The sequence below is a fragment of the Coregonus lavaretus genome, assembly GCF_964263955.1.
Source record: "Coregonus lavaretus genome assembly, contig: HAP1_SCAFFOLD_3467, whole genome shotgun sequence".
Taxonomy (NCBI): domain Eukaryota; kingdom Metazoa; phylum Chordata; class Actinopteri; order Salmoniformes; family Salmonidae; genus Coregonus; species Coregonus lavaretus.
In genome coordinates, this window is record NW_028162379.1 from 36,924 (window position 1) to 62,907 (window position 25,984).

Here is a 25,984-nt window from a genome sequence, read left to right on the forward strand (position 1 = left end):
GATTACTGCAACTCGCTGTTGGCTGGGCTCCCTGCCTGTGCCATTAAACCCCTACAACTCATCCAGAATGCCGCAGCCCATCTGGTGTTCAACCTTCCCAAGTTCTCTCACGTCACCCCGCTCCTCCGCACACTCCACTGAATTCCAGTTGAAGCTCGCATCTGCTAAAAGACCATGGTGCTTGCCTACGGAGCTGTGAGGGGAACGGCACCTCCGTACCTTCAGGCTCTGATCAGTCCCTACACCCAAACGAGGGCACTGCGTTCATCCACCTCTGGCCTGCTGGCTCCCCTACCTCTGCAGAAGCATAGTTCCTGCTCAGCCCAGTCAAAACTGTTCGCTTCTCTGGCACCCCAATGGTGGAAGAAGCTCCCTCACGATGCCAGGACAGCGGAGTCACTCACCACCTTCCGGAGACATTTGAAACCCCACCTCTTTAAGGAATACCTGGGATAGGGTAAAGTAATCCTTCTACCCCCCCCCCCCTTTACTCCACACGCTGCACCAGGTTAAAACAACATCAGAATTGTTGCTTGCTTAGTGACTTGCTGTGTGCCAGTCAGTCTCATTGACTAGACGTACCATAGTAAATGTACATCTGAAATAAGTATGTTATGTTATGTTTGGTATGGTTACATAAGACAGAAGGTTACTTAAAGAACACTTCTCCTATTTCTGAAGTAAATCTCTATTTTTTATGTAAATGGCATGTTCTCAAAAACAAGCCAAATCACAAAGAAAGTGTCTGGACCCTTCTATAACATGCCATCACAAATAGAGATTTATTTCAGAAATAGGAAAAGTCCCGAGTGTCGTTGGTCGGGGTGGAAGGATGGGCATATAACGCGAATGTCTAGCAACCCAAAAGTTGTTTGAATGTCATCATGGACAACTTTAGCATTTTAGCTAAATACCTATTTTGCAACTACTTAGCATGTTAGCTAACCCTTCCCCTAACCTTAACCCTTTTACATAACTCCTAACCTTAACCCTAACCCCTAGCCTAGCTAACATTAGCCGCCTAGCTAACGTTAGCCACAACAAATTGGAATTCGTAACATGTAATACATATTGCAAATTCATAAGGAGATATTTTGATCATTCTTTCGTTTATAGTTTTGACAGCCCCCTCCTGACACGCACACTTATTTACATGTATTAGGTGGCTCTTAAAAGAGCCTTTGGGTTTGTGGAGAGGCAGGCAAGTGGCAGTGAGTGTGTACTACTGCATGCATCTTGCTAGAAAGGAGGAGAGATCAGCTCTCAGACTCTCAAGGAAAAGGTTGTTGCACTCATTTTTTTGATGCACGCCATCCCTCCCTTGGTTTTTGCCCTAGCACTACACAGATGACTCAAATAACCAACTCATCATCAAGCTTTGATTATTTGAATCAGCTGTGTAGTGCTATGGCAAAAAACTAAACGTGCACCCAGGGGTGCCCCAGGACCAAGTTTGGGAAACCCTGCCCTACGGTAATACCCAGGGACACAGTGATTTATGGCAAAGTGGCCGATTGTGGGCATGCGCCTGTCACAGAGAAATGCAAACACCAGCTGGTTGAGAGAGCGCCGGGCCATCTCTATGAGCTTGTTGATGTCCTCCTCCCACTGGAACATCTAACTCCTCCACTGTGTGATGTCAGAGTAGACCACCATTGTTCTGCGGAACATTCAGATGACGACCTCCAAATCAGCTTACATCTGACACACCAGGGCTGTCTCCTTTGTGTGTCCCAAGTCATTTCCACCGAGGTGGATGACTATGATATATTGACAGTCACACCTCGCCTTAGCGAGAGATAATTTTTCAGAACCCTTTCATTGAGAACAGCTCATCCATATGTTGCGCTCCTGTAGTAATCTAGCCAGCTATACTGTTTAATCGCATAGTAAATATTTGCTTCAGTCTTTGTTTCCTTGCTCTTGCCAATTTGCTTTGAGCAACGATCAGTAGGAGTATAAGCTGGGATCTTATCAATAAATACAATTGATAAAATGTACGACATTGTGAGGGTTCACAAGGAGAGCAAGTGTTAGGCTGTATTATAAACTGGGTGGTTTGAGCCCTGAATTCTGATTGGCTGAATGCCGTGGTACAACAGACCGTATACCACGGGTATGACAAAACATTTACTTTTACTCTTCTAATTACGTTGGTAACCAGTTTATAATAGCAATAAGGCACCTCGGGGGTTTGTGGTATATGGCCAATATACCACAGCTAAGGGCTGTATCCAGGCACTCCGCATTGCGTCGTGAAAAAGAACAGCCCTTAGCCATGGTATATTGGCCATATACCACACCCCCTCGGGCCTTATTGCTTAATTATAATGTTGTATAATAATGTTGCATAATCACCTTCCGGTGTAAAAACCATGGAAATAAAATAAATAATATATATTTTTAAGTGAGAATAGGCATTGGTCTGAAGCCGAAAAGAAAGGAAATTCACGAGCACCCATGCTCTACCAAGGTTTTCCAGCACACAGCTTTGACCTACTACAGTAGCTATGTTGATATTGTACTTCAAACTATGTGTCATTTGGTTGTATGTATTTTTAGACCTAGGCCTATTGTAAATTTGTATTATTGTTGCGTCACCATCATAATTGCAAAAATAAATACATATACAAACATAACTTTAAGCAACACATTATTTTGACCGAGGTAATGAACTGTCCATTGATCAGCACAGCAATTGATAAAACAGGATAATGTTTGAAACACAATTGGTTCTGAGCTTATGTCAGTATTACACAGGTAAGCTAACAGTTACAGAAATCAGGCATGCAGACAGGCTCTATCTATCTGAGCTACTATGTCCAACCTGTTGTTATGTTGGGTACCTACTGACCAAAAAAGGATGTTATTATGATCATGTTTTTTCAATGACATGTTTTGCTAAAATAAAGTTTTAAGGAAATACAGGCATGCATCACATTACTACAAGACAAAACAGCTCAATCAAATCTGAAAGTCTTGTAAGTATAAAAGCAAAGCTTGCTTTGAGATAACGTCTTACTGTGGTGTGTGAAGAATCAAATACTTTACCTTGCATGTGGTACAAAACACATTATTGTGGAAGCAACTCCTCTAAGAGTATGAATTAGGCTGTTTGAGAAGGTTTGAATTATATTCAACCTGCCTACACATAGTTTGAAGTACAATACCAACATAGCTACTGTAGTAGGTCAAAGCTGTGTGCTGTAAAACCTTGATAGAGCATTGGTGAAATAGGCATTGTCGTGCCCATGTGAATTTCCTTTATTTTTCGGCTTCAGGCTATTCTCACTTAAAACGTAGTTTTTTGTTTTTTATTAGAGACAGAATAATAATTGTAAGACCATTATACAATAGGACATCAACGGCAGTGAAAATATGTTTGAATTACCACTACTTCAAACATATTATAGCCATTATAGCTCTATCGACCCAGAGCATATCGGATTTTCTGCCGGAATCACTGGACCTTAGCGCCGGATCATCGCAACCAGCTAGCTGCAACCAAATGGCTGTTGTCGTTGGCTAATTACCATTGACCCTTAGCAAGCACCAGTTAGCCTTGAGCTAGCCTCGAGCCAGGCCCATCTCCCGGCTATCTACCTCTCTGTCAACCGGACGGGACCTCCTAGTGTTGACACGGAGCCCCGCCGATCCAACACGACTGGTTTGCTGACGTAGGCTTCCCGTTACGACGTCGACCACGAAGATCCATCTGCTAGCCCCGGCCCGCTAGCACACGCAAGCCGGGCCTCTTGCTCGCCAGTGCTGTAGCAGCCCCCAAACTACCTCCGAACTCTCCTATTGCTGTTCACCGGTCCTTATGATAACTCAGCTATTCAGCTGATGCCTGCTGGACTGTTCCTTTATACGGTACCGCATCCTGTTTATGTTTAGCCTCAGCCCAAACTTTGTCGCCATTACCAGCTGTTGTCTTAGCTCTCTCGAATAACACCTGTGATTGCTTTAAGCCTCTCTCCCATGTCAATATGCCTTGCTTATTGCTGTTTTGGTTATTTCTTATTGCACTATTTCACTGTAGAGCCCACAGCCCAGCTCAACCTGCCTTAGACAGCTCATTTGTCCCACCCCCCATACACGCTGTCACGCTCGTTTATAGACGGGACGGACCAAGGCGCAGTGTGATATACATACATGTTTATTTATATAGAATAAACACCACAACAAAACAACAAACGAAACGTGAAGTCCAAGGTAGACAAATAACATACCTCACACGGAACAAGATCCCACAACTAACTAGTGCCAAAAGGCTGCCTAAGTATGGACCCCAATCAGAGACAACGAGCGACAGCTGCCCCTGATTGGGAACCACACCGGCCAACATAGAAATAGACATACTAGAACATATCACCATAGAAATATACAACATAGAATATACACACCCTGACTCAACAAATAAACGTCCCCTGAGTCAGGGCGTGACACACGCGGAGACCGACTCAATCGGTGCCTCCAGTGATGCGATCTCTTTCATCGTTACCCAACGCTTAGGTTTACCTCCACTGTACTCATATCCTTCCATATCCTTGTCTGTACATAATGCCCTGAATCTATTCTACAATGCCCGGAAATCTGCCCCTTTTTTTTCTCTGTACCCAATGCACTAGAAGACCAGTTCTTAAAGCCTTTAGCCATATCCTTATTCTACTCCTCCTCTGTTCCTCTGGTGATGTAGAGGTTAACCCAGGCCCTGTAGCCCCCAGTATCACTCCTACTCCCCAGGCGTTATCATTTGTTGACTTCTGTAACCGAAAAAGCCTTGGTTTCTTGCACGTTAACATCAGAAGCCTCCTCCCTAAGTTTGAGTTATTCACTGCGTTAGCACACTCCGCCAACCCTGATGTTCTAGCAGTGTCTGAATCCTGCTTAGGAAGGCCACCAAAAATTAAGAAATATACATCCACAACTACAACATTTTCCGTCTCGATAGAACTGCCAAAGGTGGTGGAGTTGCAATCTACTGTAGAGATAGCCTGCAGAGCTATATCATACTATCCAGGTCTGTGCCCAAACAGTTTGAGCTTCTACTTCTAAAAATCCACCTTTCCAGAAATAAGTCTCTCACTGTTGCTGCTTGCTACAGACCCCCCTCAGCCCGAGCTGTGCTCTGGACACCATATGTGAACTGATTGCCCCCCATCTATCCTCAGAGTTCGTACTGCTTGGTGACCTAAACTGGGATATGCTTAACACCCCGGCCAACCTACAATCTAAACTAGATGCCCTCAATCTCACACAAATTATCAACGAACCTACCAGGTCCAACCCAAAATCTGTAAACATGGGCACCCTCATAGATATCATCCTGACAAATGTACCCTCTAAATACACCTCCGCTGTCTTCAACCAGGATCTCAGCAATCACTGCCTTATTGCCTGCGTCCGTAATGGGTCCGCGGTCAAACGACCACCCCTCATCACTGTCAAACGCTCCCTAAAACACTTTAGCGAGCAGGCCTTTCTAATTGACCTGGCCCGGGTATCCTGGATGGATATTGACCTCATTCCGTCAGTAGAGGATGCTTGGTTGTTCTTTAAAAGTGCTTTCCTTTCAATCTTAAATAAGCATGCCCCATTCAAAAAATACAGAACTAAGAACAGATATAGCCCCTGGTTCTCCTCAGACTTGACTGCCCTTGACCAGCACAAAAACATCCTGTGGCGTACTGCATTAGCATCGAACAGCCCCCGCGATATGCAACTTTTCAGGGAAGTCAGGAACCAATATACACAATCAGTTAGGAAAGCAAAGGCTAGCTTTTTCAAACAGAAATTTGCATCCTGTAGCACTAACTCCAAAAAGTTTTGGGACACTGTAAAGTCCATGGAGAATAAGAGCACCTCCTCCCAACTGCCCACTGCACTGAGGCCAGGAAACACTGTCACCACCGATAAATCTACAATAATCAAGAATTTCAACAAGCATTTTGCTACGGCTGGCCATGCTTTCCACCTGGCTACCACTACCCCGGCCACCAGCTCTGCACCCTCCGCTGCAAGTTGCCCATGCCCCCACCCCCGCTTCTCCTTTACACAAATTCAGACAGCTGATGTTCTGAAAGAGATGAAAAATCTGGACCCCTACAAATCAGCTGGGCTAGACAATCTGGACCCTCTCTTTCTAAAATTACCCGCCGAAATTGTCGCAACCCCTTTTACTAGCCTGTTCAACCTATCTTTCGTAACGTCTGAGATCCCCAGAGATTGGAAAGCTGCCGCGGTCATCCCCCTCTTCAAAGGGGGTGACACTCTAGATCCAAACTGTTACAGACTTATATCCATCCTGCCCTGCCTTTCGAAAGTTTTTGAAAGCCAAGTTAACAAACAGATCACCGACCATTTCGTATCCCACCGTACCTTCTCCGCTATGCAATCCAGTTTCCGAGCTGGTCATGGGTGCACCTCAGCCACGCTCAAGGTCCTAAACGATATTATAACCGCGATCGATAAAAGACAGTACTGCGCAGCCGTCTTCATTGACCTGGCCAAGGCTTTTGACTCTGTCAACCACCGCATTCTTATTGGCAGACTATATAGCCTTGGTTTCTCAAATGACTGCCTCGCCTGGTTCACCAACTACTTCTCAGATAGAGTTCAATGTGTCAAATCGGAGGGCCTGTTGTCTGGAACTCTGGCAGTCTCTATGGGGGTGCCACAGGGTTCAATTCTTGGGCCGACTCTATTCTCTGTGTATATCAATGATGTCGCTCTTGCTGCTGGTGACGCTCGGATCCACCTCTATGCGGACGACACCATTTTGTATACATCTGGCCCTTCATTGGACACTGTGTTAACAAACCTCCAAACGAGCTTCAACGCCATACAACACTCCTTCCGTAGCCTCCAACTGCTCTTAAACACTAGTAAAACTAAATGCATGCTCTTCAACCGAACGCTGCTTGCACCCGCCCACCCGACTAGAATCACTACTCTTGGCGGGTCTGACCTAGAGTATGTGGACAACTACAAATACCTAGGTGTCTGGTTAGACTGTAAACTCTCCTTCCAGACTCACATTAAGCATCTCCAATCAAAAGTTAGATCTAGAATCGGCTTTCTACAAAGCCTCCTTCACTCATGCTGCCAAACATGCCCTCGTAAAACGGACTATCCTACCGATCCTTGACTTCGGCGATGTCATTTACAAAACAGCTTCCAACACTCTACTCAGCAAATTGGATGTAGTCTATCACAGTGCCATCCGTTTTGTCACCAAAGCCCCATATACTACCCACCATTGTGACCTGTACGCTCTTGTTGGCTGGCCCTCACTACATAATCGTTGCCAAACCCACTGGCTCCAGGTCATCTATAAATCACTGCTAGGCAAATCCCCGTCTTATCTTAGCTCACTGGTCACCATAGCAACACCCACCCGTAGTCTGCGCTCCAGCAGGTATATCTCACTGGTCATCCCCAAAGCCAACACCTCCTTTGGCCGCCATTCCTTCCAGTTCTCTGCTGCCAATGACTGGAACGAACTGCAAAAATCTCTGAAGCTGGAGACTCTTATCTCCCTCACTAACTTTAAGTGTCAGTTGTCAGAGCAGCTTACCGATCACTGCACCTGCACACAGCCATTCTGAAATTAGCCCATCCAACTACCTCATCCCCATATTGTTATTTATTTTGCTCATTTGCACCCCAGTATCTCTATTTGCACATCATCTTTTGCACATCTATCATTCCAGTGTTAATACGAAATTGTAACTATTTTGCACTATGGCCTATTTATTGCCTTACCTCCATAATGTACTACATTCGCATACACTGTATATATATTTTCTGTTGTATTTCTGACTTTATGTTTTGTTTACCCCATATGTAACTCTGTGTTGTTGTTTTTATCGCACTGCTTTGCTTTATCTTGGCCAGGTCGCAGTTGTAAATTAGAACTTGTTCTCAACTGGCTTACCTGGTTAAATAAAGGTAAAAAAACAAAAACAAAATATGACAAGAAATTGCTCTTCATAGCAACAAACACCCTAGCAACACCCCAGCAGGCAAAACTGGACGAAATGATGTCATTACAACCAGATTACAACGAGTTCCGTTTTTAAAAGGGGTTGTAATGACGCTATTTCAACCAGCTATACTCAGTGGAACTTTAACAACATTCCATCATAATGTGAAGTAAGACTGAATCGTGTGGGCATACTTGGCGTCGCAGGCCATGGGGGTGAAGTCCAGCTTGTGTTTGGTCCTGAAGATCATGTTCTTGGTCCTGATTTCCAGGATGGATGGGGGCTGGAGGGGGGTAGCGATGGCAAACAGGGCCAGCTGGGGGGGCATGTTGCAGCCATCATCCAGCCGGTAGTTCTGGCCATGCAGGAACTTCAGACGACCCTGGAGGGTCAGAGCCTGGGGAGAAAAAACAGAGAGCTGGTTGGTATGGCAGGAACCTTCAGGTCCAGGCTTCCTCATATTTGTTTGGAAACCAATAGCTAAGTAATGAACGAGATTTGGGGGGATAGCAACGTGAGACTACAGTAGTACTAACAGTAAATACTAAAAGTATACTATTATATACAATATTAAAATAATGAAATAAAATTGTAGTATTTAAATAGTACTAGTATTTGCTTTGTTTCAAATATGCACTTGATTGAACTTGTCTGACACCAATGGGATAGTTTCAAAAGTGCAAAGTGCACACCCTGCCCATCTGACACCATAGACAGAGGAAATCGAAAGGCTGAAAGTATTTGAAAGAAAATGGATCCTAATTGAACCCAGGTCTGGTGTAGAGCGGTGCAGCTACTGTAAGACATGGATGTACTGTGCAGTATATAGGCCTGTCGTCCCATTGATGGCCTTTAAGATGTGCCGAGATGTGTTGCATCCCGGAGGGAGACACACTGATGGATCAAGACACAGTGTGCGTGTGCGTTTTGAAGAACAGCAACTTTCCATCCCTTAAGTGACTGTCTCTCTTCCACTATTCCCTCCCTCCCTCCCCTCTTTCTCTCTCTCCCCCCTCCACCAGTTTGTCCCTCTGATCGTGGAGCTGTGCTGTGGGTTGGTGGAGAACATAGGTATGGAGTACACAATCGTCTACAGGGTGCCGGGCAACAACACCCTCGTGTCCAACCTCCAGGACCAACTCAACAAGGGCCTGGAGATCAACGTTACCGAGGAGGTGTGCTGGAGATCAACGTTACCGAGGAGGTGTGTGTGTATCAGTGTGTTTGAAATTATATTACAGCCAGTCTTCAGTTTCAAAATGCTCAGCTATCTTGTCTGCGCACAAGACAACTAATGATCTGAGCGCGTCACGGGAGGGATCTGACCCTGTGTCTACCACAGAAGAAACCAACGTCTTAACCATTAGACCAAGAGGAAACACCCTTTTGGGCCATTGGCCGACACGACACTGATTTTGAAGTCTCAGGCAGGTCTTCCCCATCACGAGACCATGAGCAACCATGAGCCCGACTCATGTCAGCTACACACAAACACAGTAAAAAGAAGTAAAACAAAGGAAACTTTAATATTTTTCCAGACCTAAAATTACCCTTGTTTCTTTCAAGGTCTAGCTTATTTTATGACTTGGCAGAGTCAATCATGAATTCATTTTTTGAAGAAGTACTTCTTTATTGAAGTCCATATGCAGCCGTTTTTTTTTATCTCAACATCAAATAATTTCTGGGTAACAATTAAGTGCCTTACTGTAATAGTTTTCCATTAAAATGGTAAAAAAGAATCAAAAATAGCTAAAAATAAATAAATAAAAAATAATCTCAAGCAAAAGCAAAATAGCACTGTCTGGGAGTGGTCTGAGTGAGGGACCTAATTGGAGGGGCCTAGTGGGAACACAGGAAACAGAATTCTGACTGCTCTGGGCCTTTTCTGCAGAATATAATTTAGTCTTAATTTCTTTCTTCTTCTGTGAAGGAAGTTTGAAGGACCCCGTCCCTCTCTTGGCTTCAAGCTCCAGTGTTTGGGACATATTTCTGCCTGGCTTTAGCCTGGTGAAGCTCCTGGACTTCAATATGGACTGCCGTGGGGAGCAGAGGATTATTGCGTACGCCATTGCCGGCTGCGAATGTTGAATTCCTGAAAGGAGGAAGATATGAGAAATGATTCACGAGCACAGCAAAGCTTGCTTCAGTCACGTTTGTAATGAATGAGAAGCTGGCTGTATGTTCCACATATAGGAATTCCTAGACATCAACAATCAAACTGCTTAGACCTCAATCGAGCTCACACTCAGATGAATGATGAGCATATTGATTGCTGGTACACTTTATGGTACTGTACTTATGTATTTCTTTAAGGCACATTTCATTCGATCACACATACTTGTACTTAGGCTTGCTCATGGCAGTGGCTGCATCTGCACTGGCAGGATGACGTGGGCGCTATCCGCTGAACGGGCATCATGCCAGGGCTGGAACTCAGCTGAGCCAGTTGGTTGCTGAAATAGTAGGCAGCTGCATGGGTCTGAGTCTGAGGAATGTACACATTGGAGTAAAAGGTTATATGGAATTCGAAGATAGCATTTCTCAATAAAATGTTCATTCATGTCCAAGTTGGATATATGATTCTTGTTTGGATTTACCTGTGGAATGGGAGGCTGGTAGGAGTTGATGATGGGTTGGGCACTGCCATGACACTGCTTGTCCCTGTCTGCCAGGTATTGTTGGCGCTGTGCCTTGCTCTGAGCCAGGGCAACGTAAAGCAGCTTGGTGCCCACGATACGGCCATTCATCTCTGTCACAGCCTTGGTGGCCTCCTCGGGGGAGGAGCGGGAAACAAAGCCAAAGCCTCTCCGTCATCACCTTGGCGCTGATGATTGTTCCGAATGCAGAAAACTCCTTCCTTAAACGGTGATCATCAAAGGCATCATCCAGGTTCTTTACAAAGAGATTGATACCTCTGTATTTGGCCTTGGGGTCAGGCTTCCTCTGCCCAAACTTGAGTTTCAGCAACGTCTGGCGCTCTGCTTTCTTCTGGGCGCGGCCTACATATATCAGCCTCCCGTTTAGCTCCTTCCTGTTCATCTCGTTCACGGCTCTCTGTGCATCCTCATGCCTCTTGAAGCAAACAAAACCGAACCCACTCGACTTCCCGCTATCGCTTCATAACCTTGACACTAACGGTTGGTCCATATTTTACAATAAGATCAATCAGTTTCTCATCGTTCATGCCTCTTGACAAACACGTTGTTGAACTCTCTGGCCTTGGCTCCAAGTTCCTCCTCTACGCTCTTTGCGTGACTTAAAGCGTTCGATAAACAGATGTCTCCAAATGCTGAGAATGTCTCGTATAGGTTTTTGTTTGTTATAGACTTCTTCTCCAGGTTCTTGATGAAGATGTTTCCCACCCCACTCTTCCTCAGGGTAGGGTCAGGATCAGACCTCATGATGCGCAGATATCTTCCTTCAAGCATATCATTGCTGAACATGAGCATGGCTGATAAAAGTTAACGTAGGCGTACCCGAGGGAACGATGTGTAACCCCATCCCTACATACACGGACAGAAAAGATTGGTCTGGCCTCACTAAACATCTCGTTTAGGTCTGGTTAGGACGTTTTGGTGGTCACCAACATACAAAGAATTCATTTTGGAGATTTTGGATCTAATTCACACGTATCGAAGCTAGCTCAAGAACACAGAATGACAGGTGAATGAACAGGTGTCATGTGCTTAAATTAACTTGTTTGTGATGTCATAAGTGATGTAGCATCAAATGCAATTCTGATGTGCCATCTTTCCTTTATTGCATCATGGTCACGTAGTTTACTGGATTTAGATAGCAAACAGAAACAATTCAATTTTAAACAAATAAATAAATGTACCTCAATCTTTATTTTTTAACAGTTTGGGAAGTCAGAGAGAGAGACACAGAGAGAGAGATATAGAAATGACTATTATAACTCAAACAGGATACACATGGCATACGCTAAGCATGTTATCTTTATCGATAGATAAAAGTACGCCAAATAATAAAATACAAAATAGTAGGTTTGAATGAGTCTTATTCTCAAATCGGACAGAGAGAGAAACCACACACTCAGGTTAGAGGAAAAGCATTTTGTTCACAGTCGTTCCACCTTCAGTGAGAGGTTGAATGAACAATAACTCTGTAAAACTGAACAGTTAAAACATAGAGCTCTGTGTCAGTCAGGTTTGCTATATATCTGTTTGTATACTACAGTGGAATGTTATTCATTTGTATGCTGTAAAGAGAGGTGAGGAGTGTGAAGAGACACTGAATACTTCAAACAATCTCCCTTAGCCAACCACAACAGTCTAGACTAGAGAGAGACTAGGACTCTCTCTTCGCTCTCCCATTCAACTGCATGACATATTCCTCTGCTGCCTCTGTGACAATGAAAATGATATCACAAGTGCTCTCTTCTCCCTACTCCACTCAGAGTGCCTGTTTAATTTCTCCCTGTCACACGCAATCAGCATTATTTACAACAGTCACCTCTGGAAAGAAGAGAGAGAGACAAAGAGAGAGAGACAGAGGGAGCGAGAGAGACAGAATAAGAGAGAGAGAGAGAGAGAGAGAGAGAGAGAGAGAGAGAGAGAGAGAGAGAAGAGCGACAGAATAAGAGAGAGAGAGAGAGAGAGAGAGAGACCAGTCTTAATGGCTGAGCCTGTCTTTGAGCCTGTCTCTCTGTCCCTGGCTAGGCTGGCTGGAGGCCTGGGGGCCCGTCGACCACACTGTAAACATACAAGATCCCCTGTCATCCCCAGCCATAACCCTGCAAGCCATAGCCCTGCTCATCAAATTGCTCATTAGAGAAGCCAGAGAAGCCTTTGCATGTGGCTTTCGGACTGATAAAACTTTCAGACCCTCCTCTGCCCCTGCCTGCCTGAGCCCCAGAGGGACGGTGTAGAACTACATTACATTACATTACATTACATTAAACACACACACACGCACATACACACACACTACACTACAGTAGAACCATCCATCTATCTCCATCACGTAGATGCGTGGTACACCTTGATGACAAACAACAAAGAACAGCAGAGCACACAGGTTGCACGGTTCGCTGGGGGGGCAGAGAGGCTTATTTGCATTCATTGTAAGTAACCCACATGTGACGTGCACGACATGTCAGTGTCATGCTCGCTCTGAGCTCTTTGTGTGACATGACAGGACAGGACAGGACGGATCGGAGAAGATACTTAGAGAGCTATGTTATGTTCTGTTCCTTCTCCGTGGCGTGTTTCCACGGTAACACATCAGTCCCTCTCCTGACAGTGATGAGTGTCATGGAGCTAATGAAAGGGAACTTCTTCTGACCCTGTTAAAACATCAGGACTTACTGAGAATTGAGGTGCACGAGGTGCACTGGGACGGTATTTTAGAGTTCACGCCTGTCCTGTGGATTTCTGCTTAAACTGTAGATTAGGAACATTCTGTACCTTCAGGTTAGGAAGATGCTGGACCTTCTGTTTATGTAATGAAGGGCTGTAGTTGAATAGAATGCTACTAAAGCAGTACAAATGATCTAGTCTCTCATTTAAATGGCCAGCACGCAATATTTGGTTCTGGTTGGGGAACATACCTTTTGTTTATATAATGAAGGACTTGCTACTACTAGGTTACAAATGATCATGGAACCAGAAACAAATATTGCATGCTCTTGTCAGCTAACAGTGTGTCACGAGAGACTACAGCACAGACGACCAGGATGAACTAGTGAAACTACTGTATGTGTGTCAATTCACTGGGACATGCAACTGTCAAACCAGCAAAAGCATAATTCTTTGAGCTTGATTTGTGTGACAGCTTGAATCTCCTACTGGAATATTGATGAGGTTGTGTCTTCTGCTCAAAGTCAGTCTCCAGTGCAATCTTTATTCAGATAACATCGCACATGAGTGAATGTCGAAGCAAGAAATTCTCACAGGAAGAAACAGATTTTTCCTGAGCCAAACGGTAGCCTTCTAAGATTTCATGGCCTACTAGTTGATGGATTCTAACAACAACAAAAACCGTGCAAGGACTTGTGTGTTTAAGATCTAGACAACAGGCATTATTATAATGAACAACGTGATGTTGAATATTGTCCAATATAAAAATAAGTAAGGAACAAAAGAACATTAACATTAATGCACATGCATCTCTTTTATTTTCTATTACAGTTGAATGCTAGAGGGTGAATGTAATTAGACTCCCCAGTACCTCAGTAGAATGAGGAAAAGCAAAATTATTCAATTAACTTGTTCATTATCCTTCTACTTCAGTCAGATAAAATACAACATGCTGTATGTAATAACCATCATATAATAGGAACATGATGTTTAGAATGGAATTGATGACCACAGATGAGACTTGGATTGCGTCCTAAATGGCACCCTATTCCCAATTTAGTACACTGATTTTGACAAGGGTTTATAGGGCAGTGGTCAAAAGTTGTGTACTATATAGGGAATAGGGTGTCATTTGGGACACAGCCTTGTACAAGGCTGAGGGGGCCTTGAGGGGAGAAGGAAGTCATTGAAGATTAGAGAACATGCAAGGAAGGGATAAAACACCCCAAAGTACTGTAATGTAACCAAAGTACTGTAATGTACTGTACTGTAATGTACTGTAATGTACTGTATGTCCTATGTAGTGATTACATTAACAATTCAAAGATGAGATAAAAATGGTACACTAAGTTTATGAGAACGGTAATTGGTGGAATTCATTTCTTTCTTCTTCTTGGTGAGTTTAAGTTGTGCCTCGTCTTCCTTCCTCCTTCTCCTCTTTCCCCTCCTCCTCTCCCTAACTCACTCCACCTCCTCTCCCTAACTCTCTCCACCTCCTCCTCTCCCTAACTCTCTCCACCTCCTCCTCTCCCTAACTCTCTCCACCTCCTCCTCTCCCTAACTCTCCCCACTTCCTCCTCTCCCTAACTCCCCCCACCTCCTCCTCTCCCTAACTCTCCCCACCTCCTCCTCTCCCTAACTCTCTCCACCTCCTCCTCTCCCTAACTCTCCCCACATCCTCCTCTCCCTAACTCTCCCCACCTCCTCCTCTCCCTAACTCTCCCCACCTCCTCCTCTCCCTAACTCTCCCCACCTCCTCCTCTCCCTAACTCTCCCCACCTCCTCCTCTCCCTAACTCTCCCCACCTCCTCCTCTCCCTAACTCTCTCCACCCCTCCTCTCCTTTTTCCTATTTCTCCTCCTCCTCTCCTCTCGGCCCGTATCCTCTCGTGTGAGGCCAGTATGGTGCAGTGGGTCTCACGGCCCTCTCCTCCCATCTCCCCCTAGCACTTGATAATTGATTATGCTGGACATAAGGTGAGTTGCAATGATGTCAAGAATCTACCCTCAAATAGCAATAGGATTACCAAAACAAAGCTATGGAAATTAGTCAGAGGCAGACCCTGGACTTACTGCTCACGCAAATGACCTCCACAGAGTTGGGAAGTACCCCGATCTTACTCTCCTCTTCCCCTCTCCTCCCATCCCCTGCCTCCAGCCTCCCGCTACTCTGCATGGTCACGCTCTGTACTGGTGAGATGGAGAGGCTAGGAGGAGTGGAGGAGAGGAGGGGGCGAGCGGGTCATGCCACGGTCTCCCCCCTTGTGCTCACCAGGCAGGAGGGCCCATTATGACACACGCACACCACCACCATGAGCCCTGCATGCAGCTTCAGCAAGCACAGGCAGATATCACTCTATGCTATACTGACTGCACATGGACTATACTGTAGGCCCTTACAGCAATATGTTTACTTGTATGTTACTGTGTTCTAACCCAGTCAATGTGCTCTGGCTCTGTCCTCTTCTCTCTCTCTCTCTCTCTCTCTCTCTCTCTCTCCTCTCTCTCTCTCTCTCTCTCTCTCTCTCTCTCTCCTCTCTCTCTCTCTCTCTCTCTCCTCTCTCTCTCTCTCTCTCCCTCTCTCCCTCTCTCTCTCTCTCTCCCTCTCTCTCTGTCTGTCTGTCCCTGTGGTATCCAGCACAACCCTTTAGAGTCTGAGGAGAAGGTTGAGCCCTTTGGGAGTCCTCTAGCTACTCTGACTAAGCAAATTCCTCTCTGGGTACTCTCCTCCTCTGGAGGGCAGATTAAAGCCCTTTTCCCCACGACCCTGTGGCTCTTTAAGACGGATTACTGAGGGTGGGTAGGGGCTTCTGATCCCGCCGTGGTCTGAAGTAGCACGACACCACGCTGACCAAGCTAATAGGCTCTCTATGGCTTTCTAGCTACTGTAGCTGGGAGAAAAATAGTCTCCTTTGGCCTCAGAGTGCTGGGCTGCTGATGGAGAAGTGGAGAAAGAGGATGGTAGGGGTAGGAAGGGGAGGGTAGGGGGAGAGGAGTGGGTGGGGATAGAAGGGGGAGTTAGGGGAGGAAAGGAGGGTGGGGGTGAGGGTGAGGGGGTGGGGGGTGCAGGAGTCAGGAGTGAACGGTAGCCCTGTATTTTCTAGCTGGGAGAAAATAGCATCCTTTGGCCTCACACTACTGGGCTTCTGAGGAGAGGGAGGATGGGGTGGGGGGTGGGGGGGGGGGGACAGAGGTAGTGGGAGGTTGGGGTCTGAATGGGGAGGTAGCCCTGGAAAGTAGAATGCTCAGAGTTCTGCAGAGGGAGGATAGGAGGGGGGGCATAGGGTAGGGGGGATTCAGTAGTTCAGGAGTCAGTAGTGGAGGGTAGCCCTGGGATAAGAGGAGGGGGAGGGGTACAGTAGCCCTGGTGGGAGTCGGGACACCCCAGGCCAGAGGCCAGACTAGAAGTGGCTGGGTATTCCCAGGCCTTTGATCTTGTAGGCTCAGCCTCCTCAGTACAGTCATGGGACACAGTCACAGTGGCACAGTCGGCAGGAACACTCTCTTCTAATAATGCTGATGTCTCGAGGTGTGATCTGACACACACACACTTGTAGACGTACGCACGCACGCAAGAGTGCAATACACACGGAAGTAAGGACGCTCGCACGCACAGGCACTTACACGCCTTCTCCCTTATATCCATGCATACACAGACCATAAGTCCAACAATGGCTGTCTTCAATGGAGGGCAAATCTCGAACATGAGCTCAAACATCATTGCAAGAATAATCTTCCTAAAAGGAGACATGTCAGTCTCCAGTACTCCTGTGTGTATGAGGTTGAGAGAGGAGGAATATGATTGTTACGAACCAGGAAGCCAGAAGATGTTGTCGAGGAGACAGCGGAAGCGGCAGACAAAGCTCCTCTCCAGGAAGGAGGAGTTCTCTGGAGGCAGCTGGTCGGGGTTATAGGTCACCAGGGATGAGCTGGGGACTGGCTTCCATCTGCGGAATAGAATCAGGACAAGGACAGTCAAATCACTATATTCAATGGCTACTTCATTTAGTGGTCTATTAATATGTCTGTTCAACAGAGTTTAACAGGGTTCAGATGCTCCTACGTTGTGTGTGTGTGTGTGTATGTGCATGTGTGTGTGTGTGTGTGTAGCTCCAGTCTGTCCCTCCCCTCTCTCCATTCCGTGCCTGTTCTAAAGTACGGGGACCACGGTAACGCTATAGTAGCTAGCTATAACCCCTGCCTAATTAAAACAGACAGCTGTGTGTGTTCTAACATTTACCCTGCAAGTCATGGAGTGCCTGATAAAGGTCACATCCCTCTATCCATCTTCTCTACTCTCTCTCCTCCTCTCTCGCTCTCTCTCTCTCTCTCTCTCTCTCTCTCTCTCTTTCTCCTCTCTCTCTCTCTCTCTCTCTTTCTCTCTCTCTCTTCTCTCTCTCTCTACTCTCATCTCGTTCCCGCTCTCAGTACAGAGCTCAGCTGGGGAAATTGGGGTCAGCTGTTTTTAGGGAAAAGTTAACCCATTGGGTCTCAGTGACTTCAGGCTGACTCATTTCAGTTCTTTGTTTGATCATGTTTTCATGCTAGTTGTGAACATCAACCAGTATGGTGTATACTGTCCATGTATGTGTAACTTTAAAGTTAAAAGAAGACTTCACAACAACTAACTACCATACTGAAACAAAGCATCAAACTGACATCTACTTTTTATGTTTTGTTTTTCTGCTAGTTGTTCACCTCAGCCCCTTCCACAAGTTCAAATTCAGTACGGCATATGCCATATGTATGCCATCTGTAAATTTTGCAACAAAGCATCAACACTACATCGCTAGCCAGTAATGTGAAAGGCACACAGTGGCTTTGGACAGCTCTGTGAAAATGGGTCTGCCCGGCATAAAAGGGGGTAGACAGTGAGACGCAGTGTAAGACTGACCTGGGGTGACTCCACCTGCTGGGACACAGCCGGAGGGTTGAGAGCCCAGTGTAGGTTCCTCCTAAACTCCTGCTGGTCCTCAGTGTGGATCAGATCAAACACACTCTGGTGCATCACATCCGTCTGGAACAAGGAGAGAAAAAGAGAGGTCTTAGAACGGTCACGTGTACCAACACATAGGACTGAAAAATAATCTAAACACAACTGAATTCACTCCTGTAGAATCAGTAAGATGATGTGCATACACACACACACACACACTAGACCCCTTGTTTTGTGCGCTTGCAGTGAGGAGTCAAGCTTAGAGCATCAGCTGGACCACCTCAGAGAGTTGGTGACATGGACACAGAGAGTGGTGACATGGACACAAAGAGTGGTGACATGGACACAGCACAGCCTGAGGTTCCATATCACACTAGCATCTCAGTGCTACTTCTCATTACCATACACACAGCTCCACAACAGGCAGCCACATCCAAAAGGATTTCAGTTAGTGCTGTAGATGTGACGTGATGGTTGTTGAAATGAAACAAGGCCTGAGAGGTGTGGTTCACACTGTGGGAACATTTATTCTACAGCAGCTTGTAGTTACAGCAGTATGAACACCACAGGAGGTTGGTGGCACCTTAATTGGGGAGGACGGGCTCGTGGTAATGGCTGGAGCGGAATAAAGGAATGGCATCGAATACATTTGATGCCATTCCATCCGCTCCTTTCCAGCCATTATTATGAGCCGTCCTCCCCTCACCAGCCTCCACTGATGAACACAGAGAGAAAGAAAGCGAGCGCTAGAGGGAGAGAGAGAGGAAGGAAAGAGAGAGTGAGAGAGTGAAGGAAGGAAGGAATGAGAGAGAGAGTGAGTGAAGGAAGGAAAGAGAGAGAGAGAGAAGGAAAGAGAGAGAAAGAGAGAGAAGGAAGGGAGAAAGAGAGTGAGAGAGAGAGAGAGAGAGAGAGAGAGAGAGAGAGAGAGAGAGAAGGAGAGAGAGAGAGAGAGAGAGAAGGAAAGGGAGAAAGAGAGTGAGAGAGAGAGAGAGAGAGAGAGAGAGAGAGAGAGAGAGAGAGAGAGAGAGAGAGAGAGAGAGAGAGAGAAGAGAGAGAAGGAAAGAGAAAAAGAGAGACCTTTAGGGGTTATTAATTGCTAATACAGCTTAGCCCAACTGTGTACGCAAACATGAATGTTATAAAAAACTGATCCAACCTGAATAAATAAGGCTATTAGAGAGGTTAATCAGCTGCTGGGGGTTAAATCAATTAAACAAGGTAGGACAGACAGTATGTATGCTTATAGAGGTATGTGGCTAAATATGCTATAGATCAGCTCTTTTCAAACTCTTATCCAGTGGAAATCCTGAATCAAGCAGACTAAAGTGCTGAGCACAGAGCAGGGCTGGGTACCAGAGGCAAGACTAGGGAACGGAGGGGCCAAAAGGGCAGGAAAGGACTCAAGGCGGTGTTGGGTGAAGGTTGGCATGTTTGTATTCACCTTCATTCTGGCTGCAATTGTTGGGGCAGAGAAGGGCAGGGCTCTCCAACCCTGTTATTGGAGAGATACCCTCCTGTAGGTTTTCACTCCAACCCTGTACTGGAGAGATACCCTCCTGTAGGTTTTCACTCCAACCGTGTTCCTGGAGAGATACCCTCCTGTAGGTTTTCACTCCAACCCCAGTTGTAACTAACTTGATTCAGCTTCTCAACTAGCTAATTATTAGAAACAGGTGCGCTAGATTTGGTTTGACACAAAACCTGTAGGACTTAGGCTCTCCAGGAACAGGGTTGAATAGATCTCCAGGAACAGGGTTGAATAGCTCTCCAGGAACAGTCGTACTAAGCACTTCTTTGATGAGGTGAGATAGGCCTACTGAGGAATGAGGAATTCCCACTGTTTAGTACTGTACATCAGTCAGTGTCCCAGTACTCCCTGGGTCATTCCATAAATAGAATGAGGGCAGGGTCATGTAAAGCCTTGTCCATCTGTCTTGGCCTAGGCCAGGGTTGATCTAACCTCCTCCAGACTCCCTCTGCACCATACTGTGGCTCTGTAGGCAGGCCCAATCCTCCTCTCTCTGCCGTGTGTGTGTGTGTGTGTGTGTGTGTGTGTGTGTGTGTGTGTGTGTGTGTGTGTGTGTGTGTGTGTGTGTGTGTGTATGTGTGAGTATGGTGTGTATGGTGTGTATGGTGTGTATGCCAGTGGTTTGAGTGGCTGCAAGCCCTGTGATCAGCAGCAGAGACTTACTTGGTGGAATCCCAGGTAATCCTGAATGGTGTGAGAGGAGTAGAATATGACCCCCTCTGCAGTGATGACCAGGACAAAACCATTAAGGGCCTGAGGAGAGAGAACAAGTCACAACAGACAGGAAGTTATTTAGTTAGGGAATGTCCCCTCGGCTCACTGTTGTCAAAGCCGTTAGAGAGTGCAATTATTTTGGCTGGACAAAGAGGACATAGCAAAGACTGACGCAAATGAATAACAGCTTTGAATGATTGTATTTGGTATCCATCACGAGAAGACAGATATGACAGTGACAACCCATATTATAGTGATACATTTGTGCCATTTGGTGTGTTTTGCGTTTGACTGCCAACACCAAGCATGTATAAAACAGCAGGACTGACTACAGTGTGCAGACAGCCAGATTCCTGAGGACAGGAGGTCCTATCAAACCTGGTCTATTCTGACAGACACAACTGAGAGAGAGGGGGAAACGGAGGGGGAAACAGAGGAGGAAACAGAGGGCAACAAAAAGAGGAACTGCAAATGGGGGCATGACACCACCTCAGGCTGTGGAGGAGAGGAGAGGCAAGCGGCCCCACTCTGAGGACGTGTCACCTGAACACAAAGACAGGCTGGAGAGGGGGAGGGAGGGGAGGAAGAGGGGGAGGAGGTGAGGGAGAGGGAGAAAGGGAGGAAGGGGGGGTGGTCACAGAACATACAGTGTCTCACACTTTGTTATTCCATCTCCCCCACAATGCTCAGGGGCAAATTCGTTGTTCTGTCGCTCTGTTAGATCTAGGTGTGTATGCGTGTATGCGTGTACACGTTCCTAAACCAACCGATGGCACTACAGGGCAGCTGTCCTGACACTTACATCCTCTAATACTCATATTCATTTCCAACATGTCAGCAATGAGAACCCCATTACAAAATCTGCAGTGGATGGAAACCATAGCCTCATAGCCTAGCATACATGGTCATTATCTTCATTAAGTCATTTTCCCATGGATGGCACACAGAGAACATAACCTAGATAATATCAAGTTGGATGATTCCATCCCTTTAGCAAGTAAATAGCTATATGATTCAAATTCTACCTGGCAGACCCAATATCATATTCCCCCAGTAAGCGCTGTGTAGTGTACTACTTAGCTTTTGTCTGGGTAAGCTATAATGAACTCAAGGGCCACAAACTGCTTGTCCTGGCCTGCCTTTTTTTCTGTCTTTAAACCTGAAGGCTCCTAGTCCTGTCTGAAACCCTGACATCCATGGGATCCTGAGGAGCCTCGCAGCTGCCGGCTCATACAGTTTCTTCTTTATTATGTAGGCCTACGCTCTCTCTAAAAATATCCAGAAGCTGCCACCACCACTGCCACCCCAGGCCATCTATAAGTCCTTCCTTCTCTACTCAGCAGCCAAATCCTCCACTTCCTAGTTCTATCTCTGTGGCCCGACGCCTCCACACTGTACACAAACACTCAGAAAGCAGAGCAGTGTTCAGGCTCTCTGTATAAATATTTAGATTCATCTGTCTAGCTGAAGAACACACAGCCCCTCCCTGGGGGGGTCAGGGACTTGGGCAGTCACCAAACATCTTGATCAAAAATGTATTTTTATATTTCATGAGGCTGTGGACATCATGCACTTGTCCAGATTGAAAGACGCTGCCTGCTGTAGTTACAGCAGCCGTCAGCAGACAGAACAAACACAGAGTGGAAGGGGATGTGAGAGACGCAGTGAGAACGGAGAGAGAGAAAAGAACATGAGAGAGGAAGGAAGGATGAAGGGAGATAGAAAGAGAGATGGATACGAAAAAGAGAGAGATGGAGTGAGAGAAAAAAAACAGGACAAGAGGACTGATAGAGGGCGGGGAATGGAAAGAGGGAAAGAGACTGAATGAAAGATCAGCGAGAGAGAGCAAGCCTGTTCCAGTCTGCAACATGGCAAAGCTAGTTGTTTGTTTTCCTAGCCTGTATGTATCTGGTCTGGATGTACGCCCCCTGACAGTGACAGCAAACACTGGCACAGACTGGCAGGCCAAACACTGGCACAGACTGGCAGGGCAAACACTGGCTCAGTATGGCAGGCCAAACACTGGCACAAACTGGCAGGGCAAACACTGGCACAGACTGGCAGGGCAAACACTGCTCAGTATGGCAGGCCAAACACTGGCACAAACTGGCAGGGCAAACACTGGCACAGACTGGCAGGGCAAACACTGGCTCAGTATGGCAGTCCAAACACTGGCACAAACTGGCAGGGCAAACACTGGCACAGACTGGCAGGGCAAACACTGGCACAGGCTGACAGGGCAAACACTGGCACAGACTGGCAGGCCAAACGTTGGCAGGCCACAGGGAACACAGCAGGGTGTATACATTTTTGTACAATCAGTTGTTTTCTTTTTGGTATGCACAGATATTGGTTCATACATTTATGTCTCCCATGCCTTTAGTTCTGCGTGAACTTCAAATGCTTATGGAATTATATTTGGATCACCTGAAAAAATAACCTGAATGACGTGGACTAAAAAAGGTAAAGTACATTAGGCTATATGGAGAATATCAAATAACACCTTTCTGCTCTTATTTTACCGCCCTTTTCAATAATGGATGTCCTCACAGTCACTCTATAATTCATGACCAAGTGTCTGAAATGGAACACAGCAAGACAGCCAGGCCTGGTCAGAAATAGCCTCTCCTTTCCTCTGCTTCCCCCTATCCTCTGCTTCCCCCATCTCTTCTCCTCCCTTCTCTTTCCGGCCCTCTCAACAGCAATGTCATGAATAAGGACCTCACCTTCATTTAGCATCTCTCTCTCTCTTTCCCCTCTATTTCTTTCTCTCTCACTCCATTTACTATTCTCTTTCTCTCTCAAATACAATTTCCCCTCATTTCCTCCCCTCCTCAATGCCTCTCTCTCCGTCCTTCACAAACTCTCTCTCTCTCTCTCTCTCTCTCTTTCTCTCTCTCTCTCTCTCTCTCTCTTCTCTCTCTCTCTCTCTCTCTCTCTCTCTCTCTCTCTCTCTCTCCTCTCTCTCTCTCTCTCCTCTCTCTCTCTCTCTCTCCCTCCCTCCCTCCCTCCCTCCCTCCCTCCTCTCTCGCTCCCCTCCCTCCCTCCCTATTCCCTCCCTCTCTCTGTAGCTCAGCCTGTCTTAAGAGATTCTGTGTTGACTGTTCTGGCACGGTGTGATTCTGCATGATGGCACAACAGGGGGGGGCTGCAGATGAAGCAGATCACATCTCCCCTGACTGAACATCCAGTACAGAGCACAGAGCAGGGCAGAATATAGAGCCCTGTCCCTTTAAAGGAGACTTCCACTCAAAAACTATATTTTGGTATTTGTTTGATTAATTAACTGTTGATACAGTCCCAAAGAACAGGGCAGAATTGAGCACTATTCCTTTAAGTTCAGGGCCAAATAGGGCACTGTCCCTTTAAGTGCAGGGGCAATAGAACACTGTAAGTGCAGGACAGAATAGAGCACTGTCTCTTTAAGTGCAGGGGCAAATAGAACACTGTAAGTGCAGGACAGAATAGAGCACTGTCTCTTTAAGAGCTGGGGGATGAATGAGGGCACCAAAGTAGGCAATGCATGGGCATGGAATGTTTTCTGATGTAACTTTTGTAGCTTCTCTAAATGAGTCCAAACTAATTACTGTAATTACAGTTGGAAGGAAGCTGATCAGCTGGTCTCAGCAGGCTTGGTAGAACCTTTTCTTTCTAGAGTGTGCCAATAACCATCAAGGAGGGTGGTCAACATGTTAGCGAAGGGTATCTCTCACCCTGTGGTGGTCTCTCTCTCTGACAATCTCTAAATGCTGCAAGACATGGCGTCTGTTTGTCAAAACCAGCAGTACTTAACTTCCCTCATAGAAATAGAATTAGAACACTATCATTATATATATCTATGTTGTCCCCATGTGGTGCACTCCCGCTACAAGAGAGACTTTCCATGTCTGCCATGTTGTGCCTGCTGTGTGTGAGAGCCCTGCCAGTCTCCTGTCTCACCTGCCTCTCTATCAAGGCTCTCTCTCTGTGCCTGCCTGTGAAAGCTTTCTATCTAAGCACTGCTCACTTCAGCCATCTCTCTCTCTCTCTCTCTCTCTCTCTCGCTCTCTCTCTCTCTCTCTCTCTCTCACACACACACTATCTCTCTCTCTCTCTCTCTCTCTCTCTCTCTCTCTCTCTCTCTCTCTCTCTCTCTCTATCTCTCTCTCTCTCTCACCCTATCTCTCTCTCTCTCTCTCTTTCTCTCTGTCTCCTCTCTCTCTCTCTCTCTCTCTCTCTCTCTCTCTCTCTCTCTCTCTCTCTCTCACCTCTCTCTCTCTCTCTCTCTCACTCTCTCTCTCTCTCTCTCCAGGCTGTTGGCATGCTTAAAGGACAGAACAGAAGCCCAAAAAGTTTGGGGAAATGCTAAGACATGTAGCGATGCACTGTGGCAGGCAGGCAGCGTGCTCTATAAAGCAGCCCTGATCTGAAGCGAGACACGCTAGATGAGATGAGCTTCACAGCATGAGTAGTCTTGTTCACTCCTTCTTATGTCTACTGGTCAGTTTGGAGTAGAGGGGAGTAGACTAGATGTGCCTGGGCTGCAGGTGGTGGTGTGTGTATAGATGTGTGTGTATGTGGGTGCATGTGTGTGTGTTGAAAGATAGTTCATAGTATTCCTTGACATAATGAGTGGCCATGTGGAACATTCTGATGCAATGATTTGAACATGTTCTGATCCAGTTACAGTGCACAGAATGTACGGTGTAGTGCAGGCGCCAGCGGGGGTGTCACACTGCTTGTCGTGTGTGCCCTGCACCTGGAGCCTGCCCACCAACCTGCAATAGGAGTTCACCCTCGGGCATCCAGCCATCCACCAATCCCGCTGTCTTGCTGTTGTCATGGTTACCACCATTGGCCTTCAACCCCTTGCAAGCGTGGGTCTTCAGGGCAACTATGGAGTGAGAGAGAACCAGGAGAGAGAGAGAGAGAGAGAGAGAGAGAGAGAGAGAGAGAGAGAGAGAGAAGGAGAGAGGGGAGAGAGAGGTAGACAGAGGTAGAGAGAGAAGAGAGAGAGAGATAAACAGAGAGTACACAGTGGCAGAATACCTGACACTGTGACTGACCCAAAATTAAGAAAAGCTTTGACTATGTACAGACGCAGTGAGCATAGCCTTGCTATTGAGAAAGGCCGTCGTAGGCAGACCCGGCTCTCAGAGAAGACAGGCTATTGCCTACAACCCACAAATGAAGTGGAAGCTGCACTTCCTAACCTCCTGCCAAATGTATGACCATATTAGAGACACATATTTCCCTCAGATTACACAGACCCACAAAGAATTCGAAAACAAATCAAATTTTGATAACTCCCATATCTATTGGGTGAAATACCACAGTGTGCAATCACAGCAGCAGATTTGTGACCTGTTGCCACAAGAAAAGGGCAACCAGTGAAGAACAAACACCATTCTAAATACAACCCATATTTATGTTTATTTATTTTCCCTTTTGTACTTTAACTATTTGCACATCGTTACAACACTGTATAATAGACATAATATGACATTTGAAATGTCTTATTC

At 46.2% G+C, this 25,984-nt stretch overlaps 2 pseudogenes across 2 annotated transcripts in view; both read right to left on the reverse strand.

Moving 5' to 3' along the window:
* LOC311119312 (aryl hydrocarbon receptor-like) overlaps window positions 1–25,356 on the reverse strand; it is a 43,765-nt pseudogene extending 18,409 nt beyond the window's left edge. The window contains exons 1-5 of the transcript in view: window positions 25,241–25,356; window positions 20,433–20,522; window positions 18,200–18,322; window positions 17,119–17,245; window positions 8,183–8,385 (exon numbers count right to left, since the gene is read on the reverse strand). The product of the transcript in view is annotated as an aryl hydrocarbon receptor-like (transcript). The remainder of the gene's footprint in view (window positions 1–8,182; window positions 8,386–17,118; window positions 17,246–18,199; window positions 18,323–20,432; window positions 20,523–25,240) is intronic.
* On the reverse strand, window positions 10,542–11,590 carry LOC311119313 (polyadenylate-binding protein 1A-like; annotated as a pseudogene). The gene has a single exon. The product of its transcript is annotated as a polyadenylate-binding protein 1A-like (transcript).
* Window positions 25,357–25,984: the final 628 nt, after the last annotated feature.